At 39.9% G+C, this 13,350-nt stretch overlaps 2 pseudogenes; one reads left to right on the top strand and one right to left on the bottom strand.

The window, feature by feature from the left end:
* The first annotated feature begins 619 nt into the window (after positions 1-619).
* LOC107020168 lies at positions 620-10,538 on the top strand (annotated as a pseudogene).
* Positions 10,539-11,614: 1,076 nt separating this feature from the next.
* LOC107019281 lies at positions 11,615-12,459 on the bottom strand (annotated as a pseudogene).
* Positions 12,460-13,350: the final 891 nt, after the last annotated feature.

Raw genomic sequence — 13,350 nt, 5'->3', positions numbered from 1 at the left:
TGTATTTCATTTTTCAGTTTGAGAACATAGTGGTCAGTGAAGATGAAATATCCAAATTCAGGCTTTCTAAACCTCGTGATTACCATGCTGAAATTTTGAAATTGGAGCCTAAAGGATCAGGTTATGGTCTAGACATTTTGACCAATGAAGTCATAGAATTGAGAAAAGAGCTTGTAAAAGTACACACAAATTCGACTTTAGGCTTTTTATTTTAAAACTGTTATTTTTTTAAATATTTGCTTTATGATTTAATATCTATTAGGTGAATGAAAATAACAAAGCGCTTGAAGAGAAGATTGATTTAGGATTCAATCAAATCAAAGAATTTGTGGTGAACTCAAACAAACAATTATTGGAGGATATTTCTTTGATGTTTGCTAAGAGTGGTGGTAGCAGCTCTGTTATTAAAGAAATCAGGGAACTATCTAAGAAGCAGGCTGGCGAGACATTTTCGGGTGGATTAGATTTTAATGGAGGTTCGTTTATATTTTCAGTATATTTCAGTTGTATTTATAATATAATTTTAATATATAGTCTAGTAACTTCTTCAAGTTAATCTAGAAGTGACACGAATTCGATACTTCATTTTTCAGTTAATTTTGATATGTTTTTTTAGAATATGTTAACTGTAAATACAACACTTTCTCTCCGTGTTAATGCATCTGTAAATAAATCGAGAGGGAACAATGCTCATGTTATGGGATCAAATCAAAATGAAGAATCTCAAGTGCTTAAAGCTTCAGTTAGATTTGTTGATGTTGAAAATTTTGAAGGAGTATCAAGTAAAATAGGTAATGAAGGATTTTATACAAATATATTACATATTTCATATATTTTAATTCAATTCCGTTATTTTGAATGTTCTTGTTATGTATAGATGAAGATATTACAGGAATTGCTATTGAAAAAGTTCTGTCAGAGGTTGTTTTTGATATAAATGGTATTAATTTTCTTAACTTCAACTAAACTTCTTTCATTTTATTTTGATAATATTATTAAAATATTTATTTTACTTACAGTCCAAGAGGCAACTGATGTGAATACAGTTGGGGTGAAACATGATGGTAATGTAGTTAAAAAAATCAACATAAATAAGTGTTCATCTGTTGATTGTAAATTAATCAATATATCTATTAAATGGAGATGCAACAGAGGATTGTCAAAAACCTTTGCATACTCTTGATGACTTTATTTTACTTGATGAAGATCTTTCTCAGATCAATAGGACTGAAGAATCTTATCTAAAAAAAAGAGCCCATGTTGATCAAAACAAAAAGAAAGCTCACCGAAGAAACGTAGCAGAAAGAAAAATCCAGGAAAGTTAATAACATCTCCCTTCACACAATATTTTGAATCTGGAAGAACTTCATGTGTTACATGTCAAGTTTTTGAGACAAAACATCCTTTTTCATATGCAATCGGAGGAGATAATGAATCTGATTTGATCGATTAATTCACTAAGTGGCTTTATACGGGTATAAAAAAGAGGTAATTCATTATGAAATTTTTTGGATAATTTTCCTAATTCATAATATATACAAGCTTAATTCAACCTGTGAAACGCTCTGTACCTCTTTTTTAGTTTCATATTTGCCTCTTTTTTAGTTATTGTTGTCTCGATTTTGAATATTTTTTAATTTTTATTCTGTTTTGATAGGGGAAAGAAACCTTGTACAGATGCTCTTAATGTTATCAATCCAGCATTTGAATTGAGTATCTCTACGGTAGATGAAAGACTTTGGTTTTTCAAATTGGCACATTCTGGACAACAATGGTGTGATGAGGTTAGTTGTATAAATTTTAGTTGGACGTTAATATTTCTTATTCAGAACACTTCCCCTTCTAGGAGTCTTGAAACATCTTTGGACGTGTAGAAACTCCACTGAAGAAAAATATTTCTGAAATCCTTGATTCCGCTACCTAATTTGCTAAACTCTGTGAGTTGAACTTATAAATTTGTCATTTGATTCTTTTTGTTTCTGTAACGACTTGTTTAGTCGTTTTAAGCAGCAGATTTTATTTCTGGAAAAACTGTGTGAGTCGACGGAACCCACGACGGACCGTCATGGGCACGACGGGCCGTCGAGGGTGTCTCGTTCCAAAAGACTTAGACTTCTGAAATTTGGGTACTGAAATCGACTCTCTGAACTTGGCGACGGACCTGCAGGACGAACCGTCGTGGGCACGACGGACCGTCGCAGGTGTCTCGTTCCAGAAGACTTAGACTTCTGAAATTTGGGTACTGAAATCGACTCTCTGAACTTGGCGACGGACCTGCAGGACGAACCGTCGTGGGCACGACGGACCGTCGCAGGTGTCTCGTTCCAGAACACTTAGACTTCTGAAATTTGGGTACTGAAATCGACTCTCTGAACTTCGTAACGGAAGTGCAGGACGGACCGTCGTAGGCACGACGGGCCGTCACAGACTCCTTAAACAAATTGAGTCCATGACGAACCTGCATGACGGACCGTCGCAGGCACGATGGGCCGTCACAGGTTGCGTAATCCCAGGTGGAGTCGGATTTCTTTACACGTTTTAAGGGACGTTTTGGACTATTCCTACTTTAATTATAAAGTTAGAGGGTTAAGGATTATAAGTCTAATTACTTGGGGGTTAAAAGAGGTAACCTTGAGTTAATTAGTGGGATATTATTACCATCTTTATACTTAATTATATGGTAATTAGGGTAAAAGAAAGAGGGTTTGAATAAGAAAAAGAAAAAGAACAGAAAAAGAGAACGCACGATTGATAGAGAGAGAGAAACGAACGAAGGGAAAAACACAAGCTTTGGGGAAATTTGCTTGCTTGATCACGAATTTTCGGTGGAGGTAGGTTATGGTTTATGCTATTCGTAGTAAACTCTTAATAGCGAATGATATGTGTTGGGTAGTATTATAAAATCTTCTATATGCTTAATTGTGTGCATGCATGATGTGATTTTATATATAATTATGATGAAATTAGCATGATGAAGCTATTGAATCCCAAATCTTGAAGAACCCTAATTTTACTTTGTTAATGATGATGCCTTGGTATAAAAGAAGGCTTGATGAACTAAAGTAATGAGATTAGGGGATGGGGTGTCACGTTCCGACACCAGGATAGAATAAATGTGGATCGGGTGTCACGTTCCGGCACCAGGATAGAATATATATATGGATCGGGTGTCACGTTCCGGCACCAGGATAGAATATAAATATGGATCGGGTGTCACGTTCCGGCACCAGGATAGAATATATATGTGGATCGGAGTGTCACGTTCCGACACCAGGATAGAATATGAATGTGGATCGGGTGTCACGTTCCGGCACCAGGATAGAATATATATATGGATCGGAGTGTCACGTTCCGACACCAGGATAGAATATAAATGTGGATCGGGTGTCACGTTCCGGCACCAGGATAGAATATATATATGGATCGGAGTGTCACGTTCCGACACCAGGATAGAATATAAATGTGGATCGGGTGTCACGTTCCGGCACCAGGATAGAATATATATATGGATCGGAGTGTCACGTTCCGACACCAGGATAGAATATAAATGTGGATCGGGTGTCACGTTCCGGCACCAGGATAGAATATATATATGGATCGGGTGTCACGTTCCGGCACCAGGATAGAATATAAATATGGATCGGGTGTCACGTTCCGGCACCAGGATAGAATATATATGTGGATCGGAGTGTCACGTTCCGACACCAGGATAGAATATGAATGTGGATCGGGTGTCACGTTCCGGCACCAGGATAGAATATATATATGGATCGGAGTGTCACGTTCCGACACCAGGATAGAATATAAATGTGGATCGGGTGTCACGTTCCGGCACCAGGATAGAATATATATATGGATCGGAGTGTCACGTTCCGACACCAGGATAGAATATAAATGTGGATCGGGTGTCACGTTCCGGCACCAGGATAGAATATATATATGGATCGGAGTGTCACGTTCCGACACCAGGATAGAATATAAATGTGGATCGGGTGTCACGTTCCGGCACCAGGATAGAATATATATATGGATCGGGTGTCACGTTCCGGCACCAGGATAGAATATAAATATGGATCGGGTGTCACGTTCCGGCACCAGGATAGAATATATATGTGGATCGGAGTGTCACGTTCCGACACCAGGATAGAATATGAATGTGGATCGGGTGTCACGTTCCGGCACCAGGATAGAATATATATATGGATCGGAGTGTCACGTTCCGACACCAGGATAGAATATAAATGTGGATCGGGTGTCACGTTCCGGCACCAGGATAGAATATATATATGGATCGGAGTGTCACGTTCCGACACCAGGATAGAATATAAATGTGGATCGGGTGTCACGTTCCGGCACCAGGATAGAATATATATATGGATCGGAGTGTCACGTTCCGACACCAGGATAGAATATAAATGTGGATCGGGTGTCACGTTCCGGCACCAGGATAGAATATATATATGGATCGGGTGTCACGTTCCGGCACCAGGATAGAATATAAATATGGATCGGGTGTCACGTTCCGGCACCAGGATAGAATATATATGTGGATCGGAGTGTCACGTTCCGACACCAGGATAGAATATGAATGTGGATCGGGTGTCACGTTCCGGCACCAGGATAGAATATATATATGGATCGGAGTGTCACGTTCCGACACCAGGATAGAATATAAATGTGGATCGGGTGTCACGTTCCGGCACCAGGATAGAATATATATATGGATCGGAGTGTCACGTTCCGACACCAGGATAGAATATAAATGTGGATCGGGTGTCACGTTCCGGCACCAGGATAGAATATATATATGGATCGGAGTGTCACGTTCCGACACCAGGATAGAATATAAATGTGGATCGGGTGTCACGTTCCGGCACCAGGATAGAATATATATATGGATCGGGTGTCACGTTCCGGCACCAGGATAGAATATAAATATGGATCGGGTGTCACGTTCCGGCACCAGGATAGAATATATATGTGGATCGGAGTGTCACGTTCCGACACCAGGATAGAATATGAATGTGGATCGGGTGTCACGTTCCGGCACCAGGATAGAATATATATATGGATCGGAGTGTCACGTTCCGACACCAGGATAGAATATAAATGTGGATCGGGTGTCACGTTCCGGCACCAGGATAGAATATATATATGGATCGGAGTGTCACGTTCCGACACCAGGATAGAATATAAATGTGGATCGGGTGTCACGTTCCGGCACCAGGATAGAATATATATATGGATCGGAGTGTCACGTTCCGACACCAGGATAGAATATAAATGTGGATCGGGTGTCACGTTCCGGCACCAGGATAGAATATATATATGGATCGGGTGTCACGTTCCGGCACCAGGATAGAATATAAATATGGATCGGGTGTCACGTTCCGGCACCAGGATAGAATATATATGTGGATCGGAGTGTCACGTTCCGACACCAGGATAGAATATGAATGTGGATCGGGTGTCACGTTCCGGCACCAGGATAGAATATATATATGGATCGGAGTGTCACGTTCCGACACCAGGATAGAATATAAATGTGGATCGGGTGTCACGTTCCGGCACCAGGATAGAATATATATATGGATCGGAGTGTCACGTTCCGACACCAGGATAGAATATAAATGTGGATCGGGTGTCACGTTCCGGCACCAGGATAGAATATATATATGGATCGGAGTGTCACGTTCCGACACCAGGATAGAATATAAATGTGGATCGGGTGTCACGTTCCGGCACCAGGATAGAATATATATATGGATCGGGTGTCACGTTCCGGCACCAGGATAGAATATAAATATGGATCGGGTGTCACGTTCCGGCACCAGGATAGAATATATATGTGGATCGGAGTGTCACGTTCCGACACCAGGATAGAATATGAATGTGGATCGGGTGTCACGTTCCGGCACCAGGATAGAATATATATATGGATCGGAGTGTCACGTTCCGACACCAGGATAGAATATAAATGTGGATCGGGTGTCACGTTCCGGCACCAGGATAGAATATATATATGGATCGGAGTGTCACGTTCCGACACCAGGATAGAATATAAATGTGGATCGGGTGTCACGTTCCGGCACCAGGATAGAATATATATATGGATCGGAGTGTCACGTTCCGACACCAGGATAGAATATAAATGTGGATCGGGTGTCACGTTCCGGCACCAGGATAGAATATATATATGGATCGGGTGTCACGTTCCGGCACCAGGATAGAATATAAATATGGATCGGGTGTCACGTTCCGGCACCAGGATAGAATATATATGTGGATCGGAGTGTCACGTTCCGACACCAGGATAGAATATGAATGTGGATCGGGTGTCACGTTCCGGCACCAGGATAGAATATATATATGGATCGGAGTGTCACGTTCCGACACCAGGATAGAATATAAATGTGGATCGGGTGTCACGTTCCGGCACCAGGATAGAATATATATATGGATCGGAGTGTCACGTTCCGACACCAGGATAGAATATAAATGTGGATCGGGTGTCACGTTCCGGCACCAGGATAGAATATATATATGGATCGGAGTGTCACGTTCCGACACCAGGATAGAATATAAATGTGGATCGGGTGTCACGTTCCGGCACCAGGATAGAATATATATATGGATCGGGTGTCACGTTCCGGCACCAGGATAGAATATAAATATGGATCGGGTGTCACGTTCCGGCACCAGGATAGAATATATATGTGGATCGGAGTGTCACGTTCCGACACCAGGATAGAATATGAATGTGGATCGGGTGTCACGTTCCGGCACCAGGATAGAATATATATATGGATCGGAGTGTCACGTTCCGACACCAGGATAGAATATAAATGTGGATCGGGTGTCACGTTCCGGCACCAGGATAGAATATATATATGGATCGGAGTGTCACGTTCCGACACCAGGATAGAATATAAATGTGGATCGGGTGTCACGTTCCGGCACCAGGATAGAATATATATATGGATCGGAGTGTCACGTTCCGACACCAGGATAGAATATAAATGTGGATCGGGTGTCACGTTCCGGCACCAGGATAGAATATATATATGGATCGGGTGTCACGTTCCGGCACCAGGATAGAATATAAATATGGATCGGGTGTCACGTTCCGGCACCAGGATAGAATATATATGTGGATCGGAGTGTCACGTTCCGACACCAGGATAGAATATGAATGTGGATCGGGTGTCACGTTCCGGCACCAGGATAGAATATATATATGGATCGGAGTGTCACGTTCCGACACCAGGATAGAATATAAATGTGGATCGGGTGTCACGTTCCGGCACCAGGATAGAATATATATATGGATCGGGTGTCACGTTCCGGCACCAGGATAGAATATATATGTGGATCGGAGTGTCACGTTCCGACACCAGGATAGAATATGAATGTGGATCGGGTGTCACGTTCCGGCACCAGGATAGAATATATATATGGATCGGAGTGTCACGTTCCGACACCAGGATAGAATATAAATGTGGATCGGGTGTCACGTTCCGGCACCAGGATAGAATATATATATGGATCGGGTGTCACGTTCCGGCACCAGGATAGAATATAAATATGGATCGGGTGTCACGTTCCGGCACCAGGATAGAATATAAATATGGATCGGGTGTCACGTTCCGGCACCAGGATAGAATATAAATGTGGATCGGGTGTCACGTTCCGGCACCAGGATAGAATATATATATGGATCGGAGTGTCACGTTCCGACACCAGGATAGAATATAAATGTGGATCGGGTGTCACGTTCCGGCACCAGGATAGAATATATATATGGATCGGAGTGTCACGTTCCGACACCAGGATAGAATATAAATGTGGATCGGGTGTCACGTTCCGGCACCAGGATAGAATATATATATGGATCGGAGTGTCACGTTCCGACACCAGGATAGAATATAAATGTGGATCGGGTGTCACGTTCCGGCACCAGGATAGAATATATATATGGATCGGAGTGTCACGTTCCGACACCAGGATAGAATAAATGTGGATCGGGTGTCACGTTCCGGCACCAGGATAGAATATATATATGGATCGGAGTGTCACGTTCCGACACCAGGATAGAATATAAATGTGGATCGGGTGTCACGTTCCGGCACCAGGATAGAATATATATATGGATCGGAGTGTCACGTTCCGACACCAGGATAGTATATGGATCGGGTGTCACGTTCCGGCACCAGGATAGTATATGGATCGGAGTGTCACGTTCCGACACCAGGATAGTATATGGATCGGGTGTCACGTTCCGGCACCAGGATAATATATGGATCGGAGTGTCACGTTCCGACACCAGGATAGTATATGGATCGGGTGTCACGTTCCGGCACCAGGATAGTATATGGATCGGAGTGTCACGTTCCGACACCAGGATAGTATATGGATCGGGTGTCACGTTCCGGCACCAGGATAATATATGGATCGGAGTGTCACGTTCCGACACCAGGATAGTATATGGATCGGGTGTCACGTTCCGGCACCAGGATAGTATATGGATCGGAGTGTCACGTTCCGACACCAGGATAGTATATGGATCGGGTGTCACGTTCCGGCACCAGGATAATATATGGATCGGAGTGTCACGTTCCGACACCAGGATAGTATATGGATCGGGTGTCACGTTCCGGCACCAGGATAGTATATGGATCGGAGTGTCACGTTCCGACACCAGGATAGTATATGGATCGGGTGTCACGTTCCGGCACCAGGATAGTATATGGATCGGAGTGTCACGTTCCGACACCAGGATAGTATATGGATCGGGTGTCACGTTCCGGCACCAGGATAGTATATGGATCGGAGTGTCACGTTCCGACACCAGGATAGTATATGGATCGGGTGTCACGTTCCGGCACCAGGATAGTATATGGATCGGAGTGTCACGTTCCGACACCAGGATAGTATATGGATCGGGTGTCACGTTCCGGCACCAGGATAGTATATGGATCGGAGTGTCACGTTCCGACACCAGGATAGTATATGGATCGGGTGTCACGTTCCGGCACCAGGATAGTATATGGATCGGAGTGTCACGTTCCGACACCAGGATAGTATATGGATCGGGTGTCACGTTCCGGCACCAGGATAGTATATGGATCGGAGTGTCACGTTCCGACACCAGGATAGTATATGGATCGGGTGTCACGTTCCGACACCAGGATAGTAGTAGTGGAGCGGAGTGTCACGTACCGACACAAGAAGAATAAAGATAATGAAATCTTGAAATATGTTAATATACTCAATCTAAAGAACATGTTTCCCAAAAGAGTATGGGTTGTCAAGATGCTAATCATCTCTCGTTTCTACGAACATTTGTATAAAGAGTGTCTTTTGTCTCTCTCTCATGTTCCGTTGATTGGTCTAACGTCCTCAAGAAGACTATGCCATTCACAGTGGTTTATCTTTGTTTATTCATGTTATTTGGCAAAAAGGAAACTTTTTTAAAAATGTTGTGGATTTGCCCTGATGTTATGTTTGTTATGAGTGCCTAACACTAATCTCAGGTGCTTTCTTCTAAGAAAAAGCATTAATGATCTGAGCTATGCCATCCCTTGTTCTTTGGCACATTATGTAGTTTTAGCCCAAGTCCTTCTGATAGTTAGCCAAAAAGAATTTTCTCTAGTTTATCGACATGATTTGTTTACTCAACGTATTCCTTCCTTGTTAATTGAATGTTGTTTGTTGAGACTATTTCTTCTTACATTTCAATCTATTTTTTTGCAGCATATTGATGTCATTTTCTATTACCTAAGAAAGAAAGGAAAATATGAAACCAACAGTAATGTTCGAATTACGACGACTGATTGTGTTTTCGAGAAAATGATTACTAATTTTTTCTTTAAACTTTGATGCTCATGAGGATAAGAAGAACTTTAAAGTAAAAGATTCTGATGATATTGCCCGATATATATGTGGATGTTGTTTGTTGGCAAGTACCTCGTGGGATAAAGTGGGTTATATTCTTATTCCACTAAACATTAAAGAGAATCGTCACTAAATTTTTATGGTGTTTGATATTGGGCAAAGATCTTTGGAGGTGTATGATTCATTTCGGCTAGGGGTGGGGTGAATTTAGAGGTAAAAATATTGTTGAGATTCTTTCTGTTGTTTTACCATATTATTTAAGTGTGGTCAAGTTCTATGATAAGCATCCTGAATTGAAGGCAACACCAAAATACAGTGAGATAAATGAGTTCGAGAAAATTGAGTTTCATTTCATAACTAAAGGTGTTCCCAGACAACAAGAGGATTCGCTGTAAGTATTATCAAATAGGTATTTTTTTTGTATTAAATCGATATTTTGATAACAATCTTATATTGAATTTTATAGGGATTGTGGAGTTTTCGTTGCTGAATTTGCGGAGTTTGTAAGTAATGGCCAACATATTCTAAATCAACAAGTAAAGGCAGACATTCTCCGAAAGAGATTTGGAGCTATATAATGGGAATATGCAAGAAAGAAGCAAGCGAGTGACCTTCAAAGTGAAGATGAAAGACCAGTTAGATAAAGGAATATAGTTATATTAGTCAGTATGATTACGAAAACTATATAATGTAAAACAGTTTGTAGTTACTATGGCTAAGAAAAACAATATTGGTCTATTTTGTAAGTCTTGGTATTATATACCTAACTGTGTTGTTCATATGTAAGTCTTCTATTTGAAGTTGTTCCTTCTTTGTGTCCTTATTGATGCTGTCATGGTAATTGTTTCAGAATTTTCAAGTGAACAGAGCATACTCAACACTAACCTTTAAAATTTCCACAAGTAAATTAAACCTGAATTAAACTTGAATTAAAGCTATATTACACAAATGCTAACAAGTGAATTAAACCTGATTACACAAATGCTAACAAGGGAATTAAACCTAAACTAAAGTTATATTACACAAATACTAACAAGTGAATTAAACCTGAATTAAAGTTTGTATTACACAAATGCTAACAAGTGAATCAAACCTGAACTAAAGCTATATCACACAAATGCTAATAAGTGAACTAAATTTAAACTAAAACTATATTACACAAATGCTAACAAGTGAATTAAACCTAAACTAAAATTATATTACACAAATGCTAGCAAGTGAATTAAACTTGAATTAAAGTTATATTACACAAATACTAACAAGTGAACTAAACCTGAATTAAAATTGTATTACACAAATGCTAACAAGTGAATTAAACCTAAACTAAAGTTGTATTACACAAATACTAACAGGTGAATTAAACCTGAATTAAAATTTGTATTACACAAATTCTAACAAGTGAATTAAACCTTGCATATGTTTATCAGAATAAACTCATAGATACAAATTAAATCTTACAGCGAAAAGCAATTAAGAAATAAAAAAATAAGATTCCAGTAAACTATATCATTTCATCTATATATCATATAAAATGTAACTATACACATAGAAACATTCCAGTAAACTGAATAACATGAGATTGCACAACTAAGAAAGCATCCTATTAAGCTGAATAACACGAGATTGCGAAACTAAGAATATAAACCATATAACCAAACATGATCCAAATTCGTAGAGTCAATGGGATTCTAAAACAAACTGCTAAAACAAATTATTATTTTTATTCTTGATCATCATGCTATCCACAATTGCTGCATGTAATTTTCGCCTTCTTGAATCCATCTTCTCTCAGTTGAGTATGTCTTTTATTTTTTGGCCTTCCCGGAGGTCTCATTCAATTAGGTGGAAGTACAACTTCTTCAAGAACATGTGTTGGTGTGTTCCATGTACTTTCATTTGGCAGGGGATCCATTTGAAATTTATATGTCAACAATAATTTTTTTCTTGTATAGTAAGCCGAACAATATTTCTCATAACCAGTGTGTTTTATTGTTAAAAAGGCCAAAGCATGTGGACAGGGTAACTCATCCAATTGAAATCTCCCGCATGTGCATGTACATTGGTGAAGACATACTGTGAATTGTGTAATACCATCAAGTACGGTATACACATTTTTATTTGTCTCTACAACCTATGAAAAGGAAAAAAATATAATCAAGAGAGATGTTAGATATGAATCCGAAGAAAAAATACTAGCAAACAGATTAGGCATACCTTTAATTTCTTTGATGCAGTTTTATTGCTCCGCAATATATTTTCATACTTTTTTCCAAGGTGAAAACCTGAAAATGTCGCCTTTGATCTATTATTGTTATTCCATATATGTACAAGTTGTCTCATGAATTCCAAGAGTTGCAAGACTGTAAGAACTTTGGCATGTCTTGTTCGTCAATTGACTGATTCTGCTATATTTGATGTCATCATCCAAGTTCTGTTTACTTCAGCATGCACACGCGACCATTTGTTGTATCCAATGTTCAACAAGTAATCTTTGATCCTCTTATCTATCTTCTCAACTATTGTCATACATTGATTAAATTCTGTCATAGTGTATGTTTTTGCCATAGAATAGAAAAACTCAGTGACCATTTGCTGACTTCTTCTGAATTTTTTCATTATGTTTTGCAGTAAGTGCCACATATACGCAAAATGAGGTACTTCATCATAAACTGTTGAAACTGCCTTAATAATGCTTGCATGCCTATCGGAAACAATTGTCACGACCCAAAACGGGTCGCGAGTGGCACCCACACTTATCCTACTATGTGAGCGAACCAACCAATCTAAACCCCAACATTTTAGCCATAATAAACAAAATACGATGCGGAAGACTTAAAACTCATTAACGAAATCAATTAAATAACTTCTAAAATTTATCAATCATTATTCCCAAAATCTGGAAGTCATCACCACAAGAACATCTATCCTCAAATTACTAAAGCTAAGAATATCTAAGAAGCTAAAATAATAAACAGCTAGTCTATGCCGGAACTTCAAGGCATGAAGACATGAAGGAGAAGATCCAGTCCAAGCTAGAAGCATTAGCTCACCCTGAGATCCGACGTGATGAAGACTGGCTAGAGTTGCGGTTGAGTTGAAGACGATGGTACGTTTGATACACTCCACAAATAACAAAGAAAAACAATTACAAGTAGGGGTCAGTACAAAACACGAGTACTGAGTAGGTATCATCGGCCAACTCAAAATAGAAAACAGTATATATCAGATAATAACATAAAATCAACTAATATTCTTAACAGGTGATACCAACAAGTATAAGAATCATTTACAACATCACCAAACACATCTATGAGGACTCAAGCCTCCACACCATACTCTTTTGGGAAACATGTTCTTTAGATTGAGTATATTAACATATTTCAAGATTCATTATCTTTATTCCTCTTGTGTCGGTACGTGACACTCCGCTCCACTACTACTATCCTGGTGTCGGAA

The sequence above is a fragment of the Solanum pennellii genome, chromosome 5, assembly GCF_001406875.1.
Source record: "Solanum pennellii chromosome 5, SPENNV200".
Lineage (NCBI taxonomy): Eukaryota > Viridiplantae > Streptophyta > Magnoliopsida > Solanales > Solanaceae > Solanum > Solanum pennellii.
The sequence above is the reverse complement of the archived record's forward strand: the minus strand, read 5'-3'. Positions and strand labels throughout refer to the sequence as shown.